Source organism: Macrotis lagotis, chromosome 1 (assembly GCF_037893015.1).
Source record: "Macrotis lagotis isolate mMagLag1 chromosome 1, bilby.v1.9.chrom.fasta, whole genome shotgun sequence".
NCBI classification, from domain to species: domain Eukaryota; kingdom Metazoa; phylum Chordata; class Mammalia; order Peramelemorphia; family Peramelidae; genus Macrotis; species Macrotis lagotis.
The window spans coordinates 438,199,225-438,218,886 of NC_133658.1; the positions used below are offsets into that span (position 1 = coordinate 438,199,225).

At 41.0% G+C, this 19,662-nt stretch overlaps 1 long non-coding RNA gene across 2 annotated transcripts; it reads left to right on the forward strand.

Moving 5' to 3' along the window:
- The first annotated feature begins 1,464 nt into the window (after positions 1-1,464).
- On the forward strand, positions 1,465-19,172 carry LOC141506483 (uncharacterized). 2 transcript variants are annotated; one of them, XR_012473905.1, is made up of 5 exons: positions 1,465-1,592; positions 6,220-6,320; positions 7,894-8,058; positions 16,995-17,086; positions 19,142-19,172. It is a non-coding gene; the product is annotated as an uncharacterized LOC141506483 (long non-coding RNA). The 2 variants fall into 2 exon arrangements; XR_012473904.1 differs by lacking the exon at positions 7,894-8,058.
- Positions 19,173-19,662: the final 490 nt, after the last annotated feature.

The window sequence follows — 19,662 nt, forward strand, 5'->3', positions numbered from 1 at the left end:
TCGTTAGGAAAAAGTAGTCAGATACAATACACTTTTGAGGAGTAACAGAATGAAGGGGAGAGAGAGAGAGAGAGAGAGAGAGAGAGAGAGAGAGAGAGAGAGAGCTATTAAAATAAATCGGGGTGGGGAGGAATAGGACTTAGGGAAATACAGCTAGTAATAGCAACTGAGGAGAAAAAAGTATTGAGCCAATTTCTTTCACAGACATGATAAGGAATGCTATCCATCACAAAGACAGAACTGATGGTATCTGAATACAGACTGAAGCACACTTTTTTTTCTCTTACTTAATTTTTCTTCAGGCTTCCCTTTTGTGAGACTAGGTATTTTGTTTAACCTTTACAATAAGGCTATTGTAGTAATGTGAAAATTGGTTTAGTTTCTTTATCCTTCATTATTGAAGAAGACCAAAACAACATCACTATGTTTGAGACAAATTACGGTGTGTGACTGTGGCTGATCAGATCAATATAGCTCAAAATGATCTACTACAGGTCAAGTACAAATAGTCCTCGTGAAGACCTGGTGTGGGTACTTTAAGACATATTATATTTCCTTTCAGAAATTGTGAAAAATAAATGTGTATTAAGAGGACAGTAATAGCACTGATCTCACAGGGGTTTTGTGAGGATCAAATGAGATAACATAGAAAGTGCTTTGCAAACCTTAAAGTGCTAAATGGTAGCTGTTGGTGCAGTGGTTAGAGCATTGGTCTTGCAGTCAGGAGGACAGGAGTTCGAATCCTGCCTCAGATCCTTGCCAATTACTAGCAGTGTGACCTTAGGCAAGTCACTTAGCCCTGATTGCTTTGCTTCCAGGGCCATCTTCAGGCATCTTGATTCATATCTAGTCACTGAACCCAGATGGTTCTGGAAGAGAAGGTGAGACTTAGCACAGCAAACCTCAAATCCAATTCATATTCTTGTCATATGCTTGATATCGTGGTCTTCTTTGAACCGAAGGACAGATATCATTGTTTTTAATATCTTCTTTGCTTAGACAATAATTATGAGTGGTAATACTGAAAACCATGCCATCTATAATATTATTTTATCATTGTTTTTTATATTATAAATTTATCTATGATTTTTACCAGTTAACAAATATTTACACTGGTTTTGGTTATTTTCTTATATATTTGAGATTTTTATATTATTTAGAAGAATAAAAAAATTCTAAATTTTTTCTTGACTGCTTACAGAAATTAATTTTGTAAATTGTTTTATGAAAAGTATGGAGTAACTTTATAATTTTTTAACGAAAAAAAGAACTTATTTGTATCCCAGGTTTAAAAATAATTGAATTTGTAAATATTTTTAGGTTCCACAGGATAATTTTTATTTTCTGAGAAATATAATTTTAGGCAAAAACATGTATATTTTGTAAGTGTAAGTGGTGAAACTTCTTGCAATTTAGGTTTATTAGCTTCCAATATAATGAATGGAAACACTGTATTTCAGAAACTTTGCACTGATGCTCGGGTAAAAGTCTTTGGAAAATGCTGCCACCTGAAACCTGGAGGAGACAGTTGTTCTTATTTGGATAGTTCTATTAATTCTTCAGATGCAAAACAGCAGTGTCCTAAGAACCAGGTAAAAACACTCTGTTGGGAGACTAGAGGCTGATTGTGTAGTTCCTCTTGAATAAAGATGAGACCCCGGAGATTTGATCAGGGATATGTTAATGACCTTTGGCCTTGTGTTTCAAAACACAAGGACAGGGAAGTACAGAATGTTCTGTACATAGGCATCTCTGGAGTGTACTTTTGATTATGGAAGTGAGCTCCCGTCTTACTCTTTGTGGTATAACAATGCTTGCCTTCTTCTGGCATGCAACAGGGCAGTGACGAGCATTCCTCTAATTGGTGCACGCTTGAATCATGAGCTGCTTGTTGTTTTATGATTGGAAACTGTTGCTATTTCATGTGGCTTTTGCTGATAGCCAAGAGTATAATTGCAGGGAGCAGGAGAGCAAAAGGGAGGGAGATCGGACATGTAATCATTGGACATGGAACAATAAAGCTCCCTGTTTGCTTCTCCTCTGGCCTGTGACTCTCTTTGTAGAACACACTGGTCATGTCCGGATGCGCACTGAAGACTTGGGAAAGGTAAGGCTTGGCTGTCCCCAGAGAAAAATCCGGACCACACTCTGCCCTTCCCTCATTTTAGTCTATTGTAATGTTGTCCAGGTGACCAGAATAATTCATTATTGCAGTGTGGTTTCAAAACTCTCCAGATTTTAAATGTGCTATCCTTATATAATATGCTAGATCCATTATATTTATCATTGAGCCTGTTAATATTCTGTATAATAATAGAGCTTTGACTTCAAGCAAAACAAAAGTCATCTAATATAAATATATCCCTTACCTTTCTGCTTAAAGGGACAGCAAGTACTGTAATTTAGAAATAGTAAACTATAGGGCAGCAGCTCTGGAGTCAGGAGGACCTGAGCTCAAATCCAGCCTCAGACAAAATACTTACTTAGCTCTGTGACCATGGGCAAGTCACTTAATCCCATTGCTTAGCATAAAAACAAAAAAAAATACTAAATTAAATAAATATATAAATATATAATAGAAATTTTAATATTGGGTTGGCCTTATATAGGTTTTTCTTGAGTCATAGCATCATAATAGATTCCCTAAAACTTATATGCTCTACCTTGTCAGATATGCACAAAATACATCTAATTCTTCCTTCTTTCATTAATTAAAATGCTAGTTAAAATATTTTGAATGTGATTAAGAATGTTCAAAGAGGAGTTCCATGAGGTCCCAAAATATTTTTGCTTTTGATCACCTTTCATTAGCCACATGGAAGTTTAATGAATACTTCTTAATGCTATTATAAGATGGGCATTTCACTGAGAGTTTTTCCCTTCTTAGCTATCTTGTTATACTACTTTTGTCTTTTTGATCTTCTAGTTTGCTCACATAGAACTCAGTTAGACAAAATTGTAAAAGTTGGAGTTAATTTCAAATACTCTGTATTTTAAAATTAAGACATTACCTTTGAACAACTTCTGTAATAGGCTAAATTATTTCCTCTCTTAATTGACTTAGATATCTTTAAAATCTTCTTTTGAAAGCCTGAAAGGGAACTTTAATGTGTGCCTGATAGTAGGATAAGGCTATAGTAATGGGCAGGAAAACCCCTATCTACCGCAACGTAACTATCAATACTGTTGGGAATCTTCCTACAAACTGAATTCCTCTTTTTTATTAGCCATCTAATTACCAAATGTCTAGTGAGATGCCTCACTGGCTATCTTCAACTGTAGTTCTAGCTTCCAGTAGGTATTGAGATGACTACCCATTTTCACAAGCCTGGTGCTCTTTAACTCCTGTTCTTAGTTACCTCACATCACAGCTGCTGTGGCTACCCCTGCAGCTTGATTATCTATCTGGAGATGACCAGCACATCACCACTGGAGCTACAAAATCTGACGACTCTCAAAGTGATTGATCACTATCAAGTATCCAAAAGTCTAACTATTTCAGGACCAACCACGCACTCCCAGAGCTCTAACCTAAAATGTATATAACTCTAGGCGCTAGCAACTATTGAAACGGCCAACCACTCAACCAGCTTTGACCACTGGGCTTGTTGAGTTACGAAGTTTGTTGTTATTAACTGTGACTTCATCTTCTAATGCCGACTTAAGATGCCAGAACTGACTAATGACCCAGTAGTCATAGTTCTCACCCAGAGTATGAAAGCTTCAGTTTTACCATTATAACTTAGAGTCCTTACAGAAGCCTATCTCCATGCTGTCCTGTCTCTAACTCACATCAAAGGTACCATTATTAGACATGCCCCTTCTAATTTCTAAATGTAGATAAGTAAATGAAAGAAAAATTGTTCCAGAATTAAACATGATTATGTATATTTGTATATGTGTGTGTGTGTGTGTGTGTGTGTGTATACAAATATAAGAATATCTAAGCAATAAAATTTCTTTGCAAAACCAACTCTTAAGTAAAACCTGTCAGGAACAGGATAGAAACCATACCAAAGATGAGAAACCAGAATACAAACAATTAAGTAGTGAGAGGCTATGAAGTAGAGACTATGAATATGTTGATAGTTTTTTCCCAGAAATATGTCAGAAAAAGGAAGAATAAATAAATTGGTGGCTTGAAGGGGTGGGAAGATTTATTGAGTTCTATTACTTACACACACACACACACACACACACACACATACACACACAAATATATATATATATATATATATATATACATATATGTATACATTTAGAGAGAGAGAGAGAGATACAGACAGAAAGACAGACAGTCTACAGGGAAGAAACCAAAATATATCAAAAGAATGAAGATGAGGGAGTGGGGTATGATTAAAGGAGTAAGGTAAAATTGCTTTCTATAATAAAAATGGAATTAAATCTCAAGAAGTCATGTGTTAGTACTTGGAAAACATTTAATTTCATTAACTGCTTTTAATAGCAAAATTCCCAAAGATAGTTTTCCTCTTGAAAGTGGGAGGTTCAGAATAGAAAGACAGCTTTCGGAAATGAACAACTCAGAAGGATAGTGGCTAAGAACAGGATACATGATTTAATGAATAGGAATAAAGGACTCTTATGTATGAAATTGCCTATTAAAAAACAATAAAACTGTTTTCCAGGAGTCTTGTTAATCTGATCAGAAAATCTTTAAATTGAAAAAAATTATGAAGGAAGAATTAGATTGTAGTGTAGGCACTTCAGTCGTGCAAACATTTGATCTGCAAAAAAAAGGTCATAAATTTTAAAGTTAAGTTAATGATCATTTCAGCCTTCAAACTGAAGAAATGGGAACACCCTGTTTTCACAGGGGGAAAAAAAAACCTTTGCAAAGGGCTCACTTTTTAATATATTTCAAGGAGATTAGTTCACTATATGATAGAAAATAATGGATAGAGCACCAGCTGTTGAAGTCTGCTATCATATTGAGCAGAGTAAAGAATTCAACTCTCAATGGATCAAGGTTATTATGGAGATAGATAAATTTATTTGCACTTGAGAAAAGATGTAGCTTCCCCGAGTGAACTGAGTTCCAAGAAAAAGTAGAGAGGGAGTAGAAATAGGGAAATCAAGGGAAAGCAACAAAGGGGGAATGGGTGAGCCATGAGAGGTTTGTGAAGGGTTTAGAGAAAGATGCCTTCTGCTCAAGTATGGTTTAGGGAAACATATCAGAATTAGTTAAGGTTAGTTTTATCATTACCAACATTCTTTGGGTGCCTCAGTGGGCCAAATGATTCTGGTCCACATATGGGGCATGACAACAGGGGAAGTTTTCTGGATATAAAATACATTGTATGGTGAAGATTTCTGCCCAGAAATAGAATATATGAGATAAATCTCTGTCAGTTCAAGGATGGCACAGAGAGGCACAAAACAAAAATGCTAAACATTCTTAGGCTGGTGTAACAGGAGCCATGGTATATAGGAAGAGGCTGTCATCACTGAGCAGAACAAGACATTGACTCAGTGGATCTCTACAAAAGATTATCCTATTCCTCATCACTCTCTTCTCTTCCTGATTGCAGCTCATGTAGACTAAACAAGCTTCTTTCTTGACAAGTTGGGGCGGGCCTGGAAACTGTCCACATATGACAGCCATTTGGCAGGAAGTGCAGAGTTCTCTCCCCTGCTTTTCTTCTCCAACTTCTCCCAAGGAAATAGTGAAAGGGAATCTAGGAAGAAATAGAGAATGACCTAGAATGAAACATACCCTTTAAATATTAACTGAATTCTTCCCACTCAGCACACAGTAAGGTGATTGCTTTGTCATCTCCAAAGTTCCAGAATTCTTTAGCATGGTGTCAATCCCAATACAATAGGCCAACTTTGTTGTTGTAATTTTGTTCTTCGTTCACAAAGAAGACCATGACATCAGGGAGGTGATACCATGACAAGCAAGTGATTTGGATTTGAGTGAGTCTGTACTAAGTCACAAACCTCACTTTCTCCTTCAGAAACATCCCTGTACACTGAGCAGATATGAATCAGGGCAACTGGAAATTGCCCTGGATGGAAGGCAAACAGGATTATGTGACGAGGCTCACACAGCTAATAAGTGTCAAAAATATCTGAACTGGATTTGAACTCATGTCCCCCTGAATCTAGGACTGGTGCTGTACCCAGATGAACAATGATCCCTGTTACACTGATGTGACTATTTTAATAGTCACAAAAATACACTTTTTTGCCTTATAGGGTTCTCAGTGTTCTTCTGATGCCAATAGGCTTGAAGAGATGATGTTTGGCTCAGGTGCCATGAGTTACAAGTGGTCTACCCTAAAAATTCATCAAATTCAGTAAGATCACATTGTTTTATTTTTCTTCAGATTAAGATAAATATATGATTAATAAGTGATACATTGTTTCAGACCCTTTGGAAATTAATGCTCTTTAAAAACTAGGTGGTTGCTAATCTTCAGAAACCCCTCTGACTTTCAGATCTTTCTGTAGCTTTATATAAAATCTATTCTTTTTCCAGTGGCATTCTCAGTGTGGCACAAGCTCTGGTCCTACCAATCTGGAAGGACTTCAAATTAGCACCAACTTTACTGAGTTCAGAGTAGTTCGATAGCAGTAGATTGGCCACTAGATGATAAATTATTTGGCCAATTGATTCATGTATATAATAAAAACATGAAAGGGCTTTCAGCCTATTGTAATCACTTTTACAGTGGCAGCATGAAGACACAGAGGATACCAAGGGTTGCACAGTTTTTAGAATTTCAATAAACAATATATTCTAGTGTGACTATTTTAAATGTGAATTTTGTTGTACAACATTTTGATTTAGTATTGGAAGAGCTGGGCTGGATCATTATTTCACTGTCATCACTCATTGTTCTTGGTTTACTAATCTCCCCTGCAATTTTATAAATAGCCAACTAATATATCTCTCTGCCTCCCATCTTTCTGCCTACTATTCTTCATTCAGCTGCTAAAATAATCATTCTTGGGTGGAGGGGGGATATAGAGGGAAGAGGGAAAATGTCGAACTCATAAACTTGCAAATGGCTGAATATATAAAACTACTTTTGCATGTAATTGTAAGAAAAATAATGTGTAAAAATAAAGAAATGGAAAGGTCCCCCATCTCCCTTCTTCCTCAAACCCCTATGTCCAAAAAAATAATCATTTTTGCTGATAAACCTTCAGTAACTCCCTGTTAAATCCTAGTATAAGAGACAAGCTCCTTGGACTGCGTTTCAAGATCAACCATAAACTAATGTCAGCCTGGCTTTCTAGATTTATTTTATTTTACTGCCCCCCATTAGTTATGGTCCAAACTCTACATTCTTCTTCCAAACAGCAAGTTCCTCATTTGTGGAACAGTTCCTTCTCCTATCTTCCCTTACGAATCTTTATTTTCCTTCAAAATTCAGCTCAAGTTTCTTCACTGAAATCCTCTCTCCTTTCTATCCCTAAAGCACTTCCACTCAATTTCTCTTGTGCTCCATTATTTCCTTCTCTATCTTACACTTACTTCTATATATCTTACAATTTCCCTTTAGTAGAAAGTAACATGATGTTTTTCTTTTGTATTCCCAACTCCCATCACAGTATCTTGCAGGTGGCTTATACTTAGCTAATTTTTTTTATTATTGTAATGATAGTTGATATCACATGGGATATTAAAATAAACATTTTAAGGCTAAATTTTCCATTGATGTTTAAGGTTAATACAAAATTTTACGTACATGATTTCACTTGATCCCCATAACCCAGTGAGGAAAAGATTTTGCAAATTTATTCACTTTTATTGGTGGGATCATTAGAGAGTTTAGAGGATTTATCTAGTAAATGTTTGAATTCAAAGTTTGGAATTTCGGTATTTCCTGATTCAAGATCTAGGCTTATTTCTGCTATTCTAAGCTTATCCACAGTGACTTCCAATACTGTAAGGAATTTTCCTATGGAGGATTTTTTTGATGGATATGGACAAATATTTCAGAAAATGAGTGGATTCAGTAGTGATCTGTTCTGGTTGAGGGGAGTGATCTTCCAACATTGATATCATCACCCTTCATCAGAAATGGAGTAAGCATAACCTAATGTCTGAAAATCTTGCAGTTTACTTTTGCTACTTATTTTTCCTTTTTCCTCATAGTTCTCCTCTCCAACTTACACTTAGCAAAGCTTTTACTGCACCTACTGGAAGTGGCATCTATGGAAGTCTTAAAATGTGTGTATCTATAGATTCAGTAACAAATCAAAATAAAGAGCTTAAGAAATAAATTGAAATACCTACAGAATCACATTATTCAGGATTGTTCTCTGCCTATATGTACTTTTAAGATAATTAAGACCAGATTTTCTTTGATTGAATCTTGTTGGGATAAGAGATGTTAATTATAGCTTCCTGTCTTAGTGGAAGGCAAATCTGAAAGTATTTAAGACATTTACTGTTAAGGTAGAGATGTGTGTGTGTATATATACATATATATATATGTATATATATATATATGTATGTATGTATGTATGTATAATTTACGATAACTACACATTGTTGAGCCATTTAATCCCAATTTAAGAAGACTTATTTTCATGGTTTTGTGTTCCTTAGCCCAAGTTCAAGATAATTACATAACTATATCTTTTCTTTTAGTTGAGAGGGAAAAGACAAAAGAATCCTTTAATTTCTATTTCTCTGAACTAAAAAGATCAAAAGTTTTTATTCCTTAAGGATTTTAAAATTGGAAAAAAAATGTTCAGTTCTTTCTGACTATATTTAGTAATACAAAGTAGAAATGAGTAAGCTAAAGTTGAATGACCTAAGTCCTGACTGGATGTTTCTTTTCCAAAAACTCCCTTAAAAAGCCTTAGAAGATACTCTAAGGAACAGGAAGTTAGTTCAGATAAGAATATTATCCAATACGAAGTATTGTTTAGTAAATATCCCAATGATTAAATCCCTGAAATGATTACCAATAAATTTTGAGTTTTTTCAGATAGGTAGATTAGACAGAGTTTCAAAACTGGGATTTACAAAGCTTTCTGGTCATACAAAAAATTGCTCTAAATCATTACTAATTAGAAAAAAAGCAAATTAAAGCACCTCTGAGGTACAATCTCGCACCATCACACAAATATGAACAGAAAGGACAATATTCACAGTTGGAAGGGATATGGAACTCTGGGACATGAATACATTGTTGGTGTAGCTGTGAACTCAATCAGGCTTCCTGAAAAGCAAACTGGAATTATGCCCAGAGGGCAATAAAAGTGTGCATACCCTTTGATCCAGAAATACCACTTGCCGGGTTTTTATTTACAACGCCGGCTTCTTAATGCTAGTCCGTCCTCTTACTCACCAGTCCAACGCGTGGTGAGTCTTCGGGGTACCTCCGGCCCCCACTCTTTGATGGGGGAAGAACCAGACAGAGCGCCTGAGGTGGGTCATGAGTCTTTATTCTTCTGTGATCACATTCCCGCTTCTTCCCCCCAACCTCTCAGCAGACCCTTTTATCCCCTCTGTCCTCCCTCCCATGAACTCTTACTCAATGAGGGGCCGAGTTCTGTAACATTCCCTTATAAGGTGATTATGTTTCCCCCTCTAAGCGACCGCCAAGCCTCTTCCCCCCGCCCCCAACATCTCCCCCTTTCTGTTTTACAAGGTTATCACTTGGTGTGACCTTAAGCGGTGCTGAGGTTAGCCTTAAGCGGTGTCATTTCTACTGGCCTCTGATAGCCGGGGGCGAGGAACCCTGTCTTAGGTCATCTCCTTCAACCCAGGACCTTGCCCGTCCTAGGCGCCCGACACCCTCAGGGCCTGTCTTAGGTGGCTGGGTCAGGAGAAGTTGCCCGTCTTGGGGTTTACCTCGTCTTACCCCTAGGTGTCACATGTCATGCATGGCGGCTAGCCAGACTTGGGGATCCGCCGGGGGCGAGGAACCCTGTCTTAGGTCATCTCCTTCAACCCAGGACCTTGCCCGTCTTAGGTGGCTGGGTCAGGAGAAGTTGCCCGTCTTGGGGTTTACCTCGTCTTACCCCTAGGTGTCACATGTCATGCATGGCGGCTAGCCAGACTTGGGGATCCTCCCCCGTCTCCATGGCCATGAAGGCTTTCTGAGTAAGAAGCATATAGCCCCTCTGTCGCCTAGCTAGGCGGCAGAAACAGACAACAAGTAGGGTGATTCCCAGAATCAGCGTCCTTGTTCACCCTCAAGGGGGTATCCTCCCGCCATCTGGCAATCCCTCCATGGTATGGGATCCTCGATGTTTTCCCCTGTGGCCACACATGAGGGGCCCCACCGAGGCAGAAGGGAGCCCCATCGATGTATTGGTCACTAGCAGGCGAGGGTAGATCGGGGAGTTCCATGCTACCGGAAGGGGAGAGGGAATAACTCGGAGTATTCCCCATGTCGGATTTCCTTCAGATGGAGCACCTCCAAGGATCCCTACGATGATCAGAAGGCCTGAAAAAGAAAGAAATTCCTCTCACCCCGTAGGGTTGGGCATTAATCAAGGTCTCTTATCTTGTAAACAGGGAGCCATCTTTCTGGCTCTTCTATCTTATCCTCGGGATGAAATGACAGGTGGCCCTGTCTTCTGTTCTTTACCGTTACAGGGCCATGCCAACCTCCCTCTTCATCTCTCCACATGACTTTAGAGCCTGGTAGGGCCTTGGTGGGAGAGGGCAGGAGCGTTGGTTCTTTCTTAGCATGTCCTTTTGGGGAGAAAAATCTCTGGGCGGCTGTAGTGCCGTCATCCCTGACTTGTAGGAAATTCATGGTAAATAGTACCTGAGACAGGTCTGAATGGGTCAGTGACCTGCCAACTCCCCCTTTCTGTTTAAAGAGCGTAGTTTTGAGTGTGCGATTTGCTCTTTCTACCAAAGCTTGGCCAGTGGGATTGTAAGGGATCCCGGTGGAATGGGAAATGGAAAATTCTTTGCAAAAGGAAGCAAAGGCTCTCGAGATGTAGGCAGGCCCATTATCGGTTTTGATAGCCGAGGGGACGCCTAAGACAGCCATCTGGGCATATAGATGTGAGAGAACGTGTTTAACCGCTTCTCCTGGCTGTAGAGAGGCGAAGGTGAAGGAGGAGAAGGTGTCCACCGAGACATGGATGTACTTACGACCCAGGTGAGTAATGTCCATCTGCCAAAGAGCATTGGGGCCGTCCCCACGTGGGTTAGACCCCTCTGCGGGGAGGGCTTGTCTAAAGGGAGCACAAGAAGTGCAGGAGCGCACAATTTGGCGAGCCTCCTTCCGGGGAATGCTGTATAGGCGCCGGAGCGACCTGGATGACAAGTGATACTTACCATGTGCCAGCTGGGCAGGTGTGGACAGGTTTAACAAGAGAGCCCTATCTGCCTCCGCATTGCCCTGGAATATGGGGCCGGTGGAAGAAACGTGAGAGCGCACGTGAAGAACAAACAGGGGGTGGTTTCTATCACGGAGGGAGGATTGCAGCTGTGTAAGGAGTGGGCTAATGGAAGAAGTCGAGGAAATGAAGGCATCTTCTAAACGAGGGATTAGCATGGCACAATACATACTGTCAGTAATAAGATTAAAAGGGGTGTCTCTGTAGAGACGGAAAGCCTGAAGTATAGCATATAGCTCATTCTTCTGAGTGGAGTCAAAGGGGGTATCAAAAATCCAGGTGGCGGGTCTAGCAGGGTCATGGACCACAGCACGGCCCAACCTGGTAGCGTCAGTGAAGACATTAGGGCCGGTCACTGGTTCTGGGGACACTAGAGGGCGCGGGCGGGAAAGGTGCAGTTCAGTGAACACTCTAACCACGGGAGGTGGCGTGAGTCTGGTCTGAGAGAGGGTAGTCAGGACAGTGGCCCAAGCGATAGATCTATCAACTAGCGAGTGGGTCACCTCCTCTGGGAGGGTAAAGTTGAGGACAGGCAAGAGGCCAAAGAGACGCTGGCATCGCTCTGAGGCCTGAAGGCAAAATAAGGCCAGGGCCTCCCACCGGTCCCGGATGATGCTCTTAGTGGTCCGGGGGTATAGCCATTCAAGGCATCCATGTCTCTGGAATAAACATCCCCAGCCCAGGGAACTGTCCCCCAGTGTGTGGAAGAGGACAGGCGACTCCGGGTCGTATTGAACCAAGAAGGAAGAGGTTCTGCGGAAAATTTCCGAGAGCGCCTGTCTTGCCTGGGGGGTCCAACTTCTAGGGGATGACAGATGGGAGTCGCCTTTAAGGACATCATATAGAGGTTGCATTAAGGAGGATGGGAGGGGCATAGCGGGACGCAGCCACTGTATGGCGCCAACAAGCCTCTGAAAATCATTAAGAGTAGTATATCCCTCGATGTTGATCGGAGGAAGTGCCCTACTAATCTTTCCTGGAAAAATCCTATGCCCCAAGTAATCATAGGGGAAATCCATCTGTACCTTTTCCGGGGCTATGTGAAGCCCCTTCTCGCGGAGGACATGGGTGGTGCGTTGCAAGCAAGCCCGAGCCCCCGTCACAGAAGGTGCTGCAATCAAGATATCATCCATGTAATGTATGAGCATGCAATTCGGGAATTCTTTTCTGATAGGATGTAGCAGAGTATCCATGTAAAGCTGGCACAGGGTGGGGCTATTGGCCATTCCCTGAGGTAGGACGGTGAACTGATAACGTTTACTGGGGGCTTGGAAATTGATCGCGGGGAGGGAAAAGGCAAATTTTTCTTTGTCCTCCGGGTGGAGGGGAATGCTATAGAAGCAGTCTTTAACATCAATCACTATAATAGTCCACCCTTGCGGGACTGCAGTGGGCATAGGGAGACCAGGTTGGAGGGTCCCCATGGGTACCATGTTGGCATTTACTGCCCGAAGATCAATCAACATTCTCCAACTCCCCCCTTTCTTTTTTATGACAAAGACGGGGGAGTTATACGGGCTAAGGGACGGTTCCACTTTGTTCTCGTGCAGGAGGGTCATTACTATGTCTGTGAGGGCGATGAGCTTTTCTTTTGTCAGGGGCCACTGCTCAACCCAAATAGGTTTCTTATTAATCCATGTTATTCTGGGGGAAAAGCTCATCTCTAGAGTGGCCCCAATTAATTTCCCCGCAGGCTATCAGGGGTGGCAAGTGTCAGGTTAAGCTGGCTCAAGATATCTCTACCCCATAATGCATAAGGGAGGTCGGGTAGGCACAGTGGGGTGAAGAGTCCAGATTCTTCCAAAGCTGACCACCGTAGGGCGTGTGCTGCTTTCATGGCAGATCTATTGCCCCCCACCCCCGTCACTGCTTGAGGGCTCTGTAGGAGTGGCCACTCGCGCCTCCACTGTCCCCTATTTATGACAGAGCAATCGGCTCCAGTGTCAATTATCCCTTCGAGCTTCTGATTTTCCACCGTGACGGTTAACAGTGGTCGCCCAGAGCTGACCGGGTGGACCCAGTTCACATGAGCGGGAGGGGTCCGCAAGGGCAGCGCCTTTCCTACCTCTTGGCCCTGTTTTACCAAGGTGGGAAAGGGGTGGGGGTTTGTGACCCTTACGGATGTGGGACTTCCGGGACCAAAAATGACCTGGGTATGGGTGACTAAGTCCACACATCTCTCAGCCCCTGTGATGAGTGCTGGGAAAATATTTAGCTCAATGGGAATCATCGAGGTTTCCCAAGGCCCGATCTCTCTCTGCTGTGTCCCTTCTCTATAGTCAACCCTCACGGGGATAGTCACAGTAATGGGGCCGCTGTCTTCGAGCACGGGGGGGGCCCCGCGGCCGGGCCCCTCCCTTTCCCTTTTCCCGACTTCCCTTTGGATCGGCAGAACCTGGCTATGTGACCTGGCTTTCCACAGGAATAACAGGTCGGAACTGAAGTGGAGGGGGGCCGCTGCCTGCACTGTGCTTTGAGGTGCCCTGGCTTTCCGCACCCAAAACAGGTGGGTCTCACCTGCATACCGTGAAGGGCGGTCAGGAGGCTATCCTCCCGGTTCTCCACGGCAGTCACTAAGGCTTGAATTGAATCCTCGCTGGGCATGTCCAGCAATTTGTCAACAATTTCTTCTAATGAAGCGTCGGGGGGGGAAGGCTGCTAATGGCTGCGATCCCTTTGGGGCGAAGACCCTCTTTAATCAATTGTCTCATAAGTAGATCAGATCCCGGGGTGTCTCCCATTATACGAGTCACTGTCTCTTTAACCTCGTTCACAAATGAGAGGGGTGTCTGATCTGCTCTCTGCTTCAGCCCAACCAACTTCTGTGTGGCTCTCCCCCCTTTCATGGCTCCAATCTTATCCCAAGCTGCAACATGTGTTTCTTTAACAGTCTCTAGCTCAAACTGGCCATACTGGGCCTGAACAGCAGGGTCAGTATAGGCTCCAGTTCCACACAGGAGGTCAATGGCTAAATCCAGGGGAGTATAACCCCGGGATTTTGCCAGCTTAGAGGCCTCTCTGCGGGCCTGAGCCTTAAAAGCTAAATATAAGGAGGCATCCAGGCACGCGGCTGCAATTTCGTCAAAGTCAGCAGGGGTCCAAGGGTGCGTAGCAAAGAGGTTTTGCATCAGTCTTTTTACATAAGGGGAGCTTGGGCTGTATTTAGTCACGGCCTCCTTAAGTTCCTTAAGCATCTTAAAAGGGACAGGGCGGTAGTCTCGGGCTCTGGTAAGGGGGTCCGTAAATACCGGGTAGAGGCCCCAGTCATCCCAGTCCACCTCCTCCCCTTTCTCTATAGCTATGGAGGCACTGGTGGCAAGTAGGCCGGATGGGCGGAGCCCTTGAGGGGATCTCTGAAGGGCGGACAAGGAACACGGGGGATTTTTTGCCTCTGTTTCCTGGCTGGGCCGCCAAGCCTGGGGCTCGGCAGCTGTCCAATCAGCGCGGACTCCTCCCTCCTCGTCAGCAGCCTCCCGGTCCCACCTACTCACGCTCCTCTTCCTGCCACCCCTGAGGGCTGTTTGCACCCCTCCCTTCCCGCGCTCGGAAACTTCCGGCCCTGAATCTCTAAGTGTGCCACATTCATCGCCCTCCCCCTTTTCATTCTGTCTCGGTAAGGAGGGGCATGCGGCATTTTCTTCTCCCTGGGGGCCCCTTGTTCCCCCATTGTTTCTTCTAAGTTCCTCCCACGGATACAGGGGAGGGAGTGGCCTTCCCTCTTCCTCTGAGCCCTCTGAATCCGATCCCGCCAACGAGCTACCCACCTGAGTGCTGATTGTTCGTGCCAAAGTCACCTTCTGGGGATGCAGGGCTGCATCCACTATCTTATACACTGTAAAATCCTTGGGGGTCAGTTTTCCCAGGCAGGTGTCATTATAGGAGGCCATCTGCTGCCCTACCACCTTCCATTTATCTGGTTGGATCCCACTATGTTGCACCCAAGGGCAGATGTTCCAGATATTCTCAACAAAAGCACGGCAGGTCTTGATAGGTAATTTACGGCCATGCTTAGCGCAGAGTTTATAAAGCTGTACTGCAACAGCCTCTTTTTCCTCCGGCTCAAAGGCGGGAATACTATTCCGGCCCCCCATGCTGTCTACTAGCCGAGGCTGCAATCCTAACAGGTGGCAGAACTGCAAAGTTCCCGTTCGGCAAAAGAGAAGGAGGAAGCAGGGCACAATCAGACAGGCCAGCACGGCAAGGAGCGTGATTAGAGCAGAAGGAGAAAGGGGAGAGAAAGAAAGCATAGTCAACACAATAGGGATATGTCCCTCAGGCAATATCTGAGAGTAAACGCCCTCTCCTTCCTCCCGGTCGGAAACGACCGAGGCTGTCTGGAGAATCCGACCAGCGGATTCAGACGTTCCCTAGCAAAATCAGGTCCCAGGTTTCGGCACCACTTGCCGGGTTTTTATTTACAACGCCGGCTTCTTAATGCTAGTCCGTCCTCTTACTCACCAGTCCAACGCGTGGTGAGTCTTCGGGGTACCTCCGGCCCCCACTCTTTGATGGGGGAAGAACCAGACAGAGCGCCTGAGGTGGGTCATGAGTCTTTATTCTTCTGTGATCACATTCCCGCTTCTTCCCCCCAACCTCTCAGCAGACCCTTTTATCCCCTCTGTCCTCCCTCCCATGAACTCTTACTCAATGAGGGGCCGAGTTCTGTAACATTCCCTTATAAGGTGATTATGTTTCCCCCTCTAAGCGACCGCCAAGCCTCTTCCCCCCGCCCCCAACAACCACTAATAGGTCTATACCTAGAAGAAATCATGAAAAAGGATAAAAACTTCACTTGTACAAAATATTCACAGCAGCCCTGTTGGTGGTAACAAAGAATTGGAAATCGATTGAATGTCCATCAATTGGGGAATGACTGAACAAATTGTGGTGTATATATATTACGGAACCTGATTGTTCTATTAGAAATCAGGATAGATGGGAATTCAGAAACACTTGGAAGCATTTGCATGAACTGATGCTGAACGAGATGAGCCAAACCAGAAGAATATTGTACATCCTAACAGCAACATGGGGGTGATGATCAACCTTAATGGACTTGTTCATACAATCAATGCAATAATCAGGGACAATTTTGTTTATCTGCGATGGAGAATGCCATCTGTATCCAGAGAAAGAACTATGGAATTTAAACGAAGACCAAAGTCTATTACCTTCAGGTTTTTTAAGTGTCTCAAGTACTACATAATTTTGCTGTCCCTAATAATTTTATTTTCTCCTCAAGAGTACGTTTTCTATCCCAACACATTCAATTTCGATCAGTGTATAGCATGGAAACAATGTAAAGATTATCTGACTACCTTCTGTGGGGGGGGGGGAGGGAGGGGGGAGGAAAAAGTGTAAAATTCAAAATGTGAGAAAAATGATAGATACAAACTATTACTGTATATAATTTGAAAACAAAATATTAATAAAAACTGGGATTTAATATATATATATATTTTACCTATTTTTACATAATGTCTCAATGTTAGAAAGTGTCGCAGAATTATTTTTATTGTGCTTGTTACTTGTATTATAAGGATGTTGAATCTATTTTCCCCAAGTTGAAGTGTTGTATCTATAATGTAACTTGAAATTGTTCTGAAGAAAAGAAGAGTTAATTGATCAACTTATTTCCCTCTCCTCAGGCTACAAGACAGTCTTGAATTCATTAATCAGGACAATAATGCATTAAAGGCAGATAATAATACAATTATCAGTGGGCTTCTTGGAAACATAGGTAACTATCTTCTTTGTTCATTATCTTGTAGGTTCTTTAAATGTTCATTTTGACAAAAGTAGTTCTAAAATAATTGAGTTCTAAGAATGCTTCCAAATGTTAAAAATAGAAAAGTCTTTTCAGTCTAACAGCCTTACTATCCTTTCTTACTATGTTGGAAAGGTAAATACATAATTGATCTTTTTTCTTGGGTGTTTAAATTGTATATGCCATGTACTGTTCAAAATGTACCTATAGGTTTATGGGTAAAATATCTTAAAGGTCTTTTAACTAACACTGTCATGGTTTCTAAAAGATACCTGTCACTTACTTATTTTAGCTAAAAGGGAATCTCTCTCTCTCTCTCTCTCTCTCTCTCTCTCTCTCTCTCTCTCTCTCTATCTATCTATCTATCTATCTATATATATATATGTATATATATTTTGAAAGACACAAAAATAATTGCTCCATCTGCCAAGCTAACAACAAAAATAATAATAGCATTTATATAACACTTTAAAGTTGCAAGGTGCTTTATTAATATCTCTTTATCCTCACAAAACCCCTAGGTAGTTGAGTGCTATTATGCTTATTTTATGGAAAAAACTGAGGCTTAGAAGAAATTAAATCACTTGCCCAGGGGTTACATGTCTTTTCAATGTTTAAGGCTAAAGGATCCTGACTCCAAGTTTCTGTACCTTATCTACCACATATTTTCATGATAACTGAAATATTTTGGCATACTATAAAAGTGAACGTTTGCATTCAAATGGGATTTTACTGGGTATTTAAAAAATCCATTTTCATGTTCCTGAAAAACATTTCTTAGTAATAACCAATGCACTTAGTTCTTTTGTTAATTCTTTCTTTCTTCTGGAACCAGGTGCCACTCAGCTAATTTTCTAACTTCATTCTTTCATATGTATTTTACATTTTGCCCTGTAGGTCTTTCACAGCTTCGCAGTCCTAGGTGGGCATTCTCTGAGGAAGGCCCACTCCGCCTAATCAGGAGCTCCTCTTTCTTTGCAGGTTTGCAATGTGCTGTGTGGGTAGACTAGTTGGTGTGACCAGGCTACTAGAATTTTGTAGTTTAGCTTTGGAAATAAGACACCAGTTGAAAGTTGATTATGAATATATAAGAAAAAATACCTTTTGTATAGATTCATTCCCTAATTATGGGATTTGTTTTTTACTATTCCTGGAAATCATATTTTCATTGGAATTAAATATTTTGGAAATAACATTTTCATGAAATTATAGTTTGGTGATTATTTCCCAAAATTTGAAAGGTGCCAAAACCAATATCAGTTACCTCTTGTTGCTTAATAATAGAAAGAAAACAAATTCCTAAGTACCACCCAAGTTTCCTCTGAAGAGCTCTTTACCAATTCAAAAAAATAAAATAAATTCACTCTTCATTTTTTATAAAATGTCTATCCACACTTTGATATAAGAAATTTTATTTTGTAATGAAGACTCAGTTGAATAAGTAGCATTAAATCTTAAGAATGCATATGTATGTTTTTATATCACAGAGTGAGTGATAATTGAAAAAGTATAAAATCCAAGCTATGTTCTCCTTGCCCAGTTGTTGCTATTCTTTGTAATTTCCTAAATATATTTTTGTGTGTAGTGTAAGATTACATTTGCCATGCTGAAGTCTAAGTGGGATTTGAATTAATTTAATTGATTTGTTCAAAATTAATTAATTTGATCTTTGCTTCTTTCTTTATTAAATAACAGCACTTCATATATATATATACACATATATATGTATATACATATATATCTGTATATATATATATGTATATGTATATGTATATATATACATATATATATGTATATATATATATATATATATATATATATATATATATATAATCAAATAACTACGTGGGTTGTTCAGCTTAACATCCATTCGTGGAGTTGGGGATATGCCATGCTGTCAGAAAATAAAAGACAACTGAATGCGATGAAATGAGCATGATTTAATTTTGATAATTAAAAAGAGTGCCACCATTCTCAACAAAAGTTGATTTTGTATTTAACACGCTTGCCTTTCTTTACAATTCACAGCAACCCAATGGGCATGGCGGAAAGAGACCGGAATGAAGATCCAAAGAGTAGCATAGCACACTCTCGTAATACATTAGTTAAATAAATGGATGTTTCGTATTGTTTCATTTTGATGTGATCTAGTTTTCAAGCCCAGTTCTTTAGTGTTTAGTATCATTTGAAGAATGAATGTAGGTAGAAATTAATAAACAATATTGAACTCAGTAATTCTTATTTGTTAAATAAATTTTCACATTTTTATGACAATACTCAGTAGAGAGTTGAGCCTGATTGTAGTAGGTTCAGCTAAAGCAAAGAGATGAATATTAATAAAAGCCTGTTTCTAAAGTTTACAGAGCCTGTGTTAAGAGAGGAGAGGTTTGCTAATCACTGCAGTTTTAATTTCCCAAATAGCAACAAATGGTTATTTTATACAGAGATTTCAACTTTTCTCTGCAGTGTAAATTCTTTCATGTGATTTTTTTAAAAATCATTTTTAATCAAAAAATGGTTTAGTCCAGTTTGTCCACAGTCTAAAACTG